Source organism: Aphelocoma coerulescens, chromosome 13 (assembly GCF_041296385.1).
Source record: "Aphelocoma coerulescens isolate FSJ_1873_10779 chromosome 13, UR_Acoe_1.0, whole genome shotgun sequence".
Classification (NCBI taxonomy): Eukaryota; Metazoa; Chordata; class Aves; order Passeriformes; family Corvidae; genus Aphelocoma; species Aphelocoma coerulescens.
In genome coordinates this window covers 2,762,825-2,766,951 of record NC_091027.1, presented here as the reverse complement: position 1 = coordinate 2,766,951, position 4,127 = coordinate 2,762,825, and positions in this window count along the sequence as shown.

Genomic DNA, 4,127 nt, shown 5'->3' with positions numbered 1-4,127 from the left:
CTTTGAGCAGTCATCGAGGTGTGGGAGTTTGACGGCGTTGTTGGAGAATAACAGCCTTCGTGTTGAGGCGCTGAGGCATGACGAGCCTGCAGGAGGCAAATAATACACCTCTGTAGAGCAGTTTTGTAAAACTCTTCCCTTCCTGCTTGACAGGAAAACTGGGAAGAGGACAGACCTGTGCCAGGAAGGGAATTAGCCCAACGGCAGCAGTTGTGGTCTCAGCAGATGACACTGAGACTACCAGTTTTCCGACTCTACATAATCACCAGACAGCCGTGAGTAGAAATGGCTAAATCTCTGCTCTTTTGTGAAAGAACTGAGGTGACTTACTGGTTAAAAACTCTTCAATCCTCCCCAGTCCTCTCAGAGGGCACTTACTGAGAAATGGTAATGGTTTACAGTCTCAGAGTGCTTTTAGAGCACTCAGTGTCAGAAAAAATGGCATTAACCCACTCCCTTCCCCATATTCTGGACGTGTTTCTCAATGCTAATCAGGAGTAATTTCACTGAAGTGAAGGGAGTTACACAAGACCTGTGTGAAAGTGGAATCAGATCCATGTATCATACATTTAAGATTCCTGGCAAAATATGCTCTATTTACTTGAGGAAATTAAAACATTTCAGAGTCTGGATGATTTAAGGGCTATGTTCTTACTTCCTAGAAATTAGAACAGTACCTCATGTAATCAATAAGTGTATAAAACTGTCTGAAATGCAAGGTCAGGAGTGGAAAAAACACAGCTGAAATCACTTTACATGACATACTGGAAAAGCAACATTACTTTTACCAACAGCACAAGGAAGCCATTGCAAAAGGCAAGAAACTGATTGAATGGTATGGCAAAGAGCATTTGTTTGATAAAGTCAATTTTGCCACTTCCGTGGCAAGTAAAACACAAAATTGGACTGTTCAGGGAAGCACTTTGGTTCCAATCTCCTTTGAACTTTAAGAAGTTTGGGGGAAAACGCCCTTGGGTTGGGTCTATCTGTGTGGGAAACACCACACTGCATTCATACCACACACAGCAGCAGAGTTATTTTCACATCAGATCACAAGCACCAGGCAGGGTGGGCTGTATTCTCTCCTCCGTGGTCTGGAATAGAAATTACTCAGTTACACGTGAAGCCTTTCCAGTGTCTTCCACAAGAAGCAGCTCCATTAAGACCAACAAAAGTGCTGATTCTGCAAAAGAGATGCTGCAGATCCTCCAGGAGAGCTATAGGACAGAAATGGGCTCTTAAACATCTAGAGTCACTCAGCTCCCACCTTCAAACCTGAAAGAGCTGCTTGAGGAGGTTTTGTGGAGTTATAGAATATCCTGAGCTGGAAGAGACCCACAGGGATGATCCAGTGCAGCTCCTGGCCCTGCCCAGACCCCCCAACAGCCCCACCCTGGGCATCCCTGGCAGTGCTGCCCAAACGCTCCTGGAGCTCTGGCAGCCTCGGAGCCGTGCCCATTCCCTGGGGAGCCTGGGCAGTGCCCAGCACCCTCTGGGGGAAGAGTTTTTCCTGATATCCAACCTAAACCTCCTTGGCACAGCTCCAGCCCTTCCCTGGGTCCTGTCACTATCACAGTGGAGATCGGAGCTGCCCCTTGGGAGGAAGGTGCAGGTTTGATGAAACTTGGAGGTAAATAAGAAATTGAAGAAGGAGATATCCTGGACTTTGAAGGCACAAATAAGCAGCACGTAGTTTTCTGACTCCTAATAACTCACAGATCACTGTATTGGCTCCTGAGCTGCTGCAGGAGTGAAGGAGGCTGCTGGAAAGAGGAACAAACTCCTCTGTGCTGCCCCTTCCCCTGTGTTACAGTACCCCAAGGCTTGTGATGTTTGGCCAAAGAATGGTGAAACCCAGGAGTGACTTTGGACAACACTTGCTGGTGATCCTGAGTCACTGGCTCATGCTGAAGTCAGACCTGCAGTCAGATGTGGGGTGTGCAACAGGGACTTGCCATCAGTGCTTTATGCCTGAATTTTGCATCACAAATGCTCCTGAAGGCATTAAAAAAAACCATTTCTGTGAACATCCAGTGAGGGGAATCGACCCCTGCAGAGCCAGCCTGGGTTTTGAACAGGTTGGCTTTCTTGGCTTGTCACATCTTCCTGGTCTCCAAACCTTTGTATTGTTCCATGGTGTGCCATAAATATCGGTAATGGAATGGATTACATCAGCCACCCTCATGTTGCCAACCTCAATATTAAACTCTGCAGCAGCGAAGAGCCCTGCCCAGAGGACTATGACAACTATTCAGCTCCATTTATATTAGAATACAAAGTACAGAATAAAGCCACAGCGTTTCTGGCAACTGATACTACGTGTCAGATAAGAATGGCACAGGGGAGAACAATGCCAGAGCACTGAAGTTCCTTCTTAGATTAAGAGCTGATGATACTCGATACGTGCCCTTCCAGAATGTGCTGTAGGTCAGTCATTTTTTTATTTTGATTTTTTAAATAGTAAACCCCCACTACCTAGGCAAAAGCAAAATGTAGTTTCCTATTTCTACACCCACTGACTCTGTTAAGGGTGTGTTGTCTGCAACAAGGGAGAGAGTGAGATCTGGTTGGATTTTAATGTATTTTCACCTCATTTCAGATACTCAAAACACACTGGTTAAAATGCTTAAAAATATATTCAACATTTCCAGGCGGTTTCTCTTTGCTCATTCAGCTGCACATTGACTGTACTGCCCTCACTGCAATTTCAAGTTTTCTTGAGGTTGTTTGGGCCAAATAAAATCCCATTCCTATGAGATAAGCCAACATTAATTTCCAGGGAGTTTGACCAGAACTATTGTCCCTGTGTTAGACTGTTCATCAGAACTTTTTCTTTTCCAACCCTCATTGTGAATATCCTTGGGAGAGACTGCTCAAAGATTTAGGTAGCAAGCGTGAAGTAATTAGACTCAGTGGAACACAGGTGCTAAAGAGTGGAAGGCATGATTCAGCATTTCATCTTTTCAGCATTAATGATTTGTTGTTTATTTTTTGTAAATCTTCAAGGGCAAAACTGGACTGACTTCTCTGCAGGGGACTTAAAGATCATGTAACTGGAAAGATAAAGGAGTTGGCAAGAACTTGCTTTATCCACCATGCTGCTCTCTGACTGCTGCTGGCCCTACAGACATGGCTTCATTCCATCAGTATTTGCTGCGCATAAATTGCAAACAGCATGTTGAGATGCTCTGAGTAAAGATGCAATAAAAACCCAGAAAATATGAATGCTCAAAAAATGATGTTGTCTGCTGTAGGAATATGGAACCAGATCCCTGGGTCCTGTGCCTTTATTTCAGCAGAGGAGCTGGGCTATTGTTTCTATTTAAAATTGGTTGCCATGGTGGTTTCATCCGGGCTTTAGCCCTGCTGAAAATTGTTTGCATCAGTGACGCAGCAGCGCTGGCAACCCAGTGTTTGCATCTACCTCCAACACAGCAGCAACTGTGGAACTGGAACCTGACACTTCACCTGTGCACCCCAAACAGGTTCCTTAAACACCCAGGGAGTCCTGGCTGTCAGACCTGAGGGGAAGTGGGAAACCAGCTACCAGTCAGTGGTTTGAGTGTCTGCAGCTCCTGAGGCTGCAGAGACCTCAGACAAAATGGAAATGCTGAAGTGAAACCCCACAGCCAAGGGGATCTTTCCCCAGGCATGATCCTGGTGTGCTGTTTGGATTTTGCAGCACCACCTGGAATTTCAGGGAAGTTTCAGGTCTCACGTTTTGAAAGTGATGGGAAGCCCTGCCTGACATTCAGATCTGCTGATACGAGAGTCTCCCATTTTCTAATGAGCCTCAATCATTAGCTGCCTCATGTCACAGGCAGTGATCCCATTAACTGGGTGAATGGCAGCCATCAGGACACTCAGAAATGTCTATGAACAATACAGGTTAAAAAAGGAACTCTTCATGTGCATTTATTTCAGGTGACAGCTCAACCTCTGTCCCAAACTCAAGGGTCCTCCAGAACTTCACTCTGCTTCCCACTTGGTGCTAATTCTGGAGGGCACATTCACAGGGACAAACCCAAGCCAGTCTGAGGTCTCAAAGAGACTTTTCGGCTTAAAGCTTTCTCTTTAATGAGAAAAGTTCTTTTGGAATAGTAAACATCCTGCAAGGGACAGAGCAG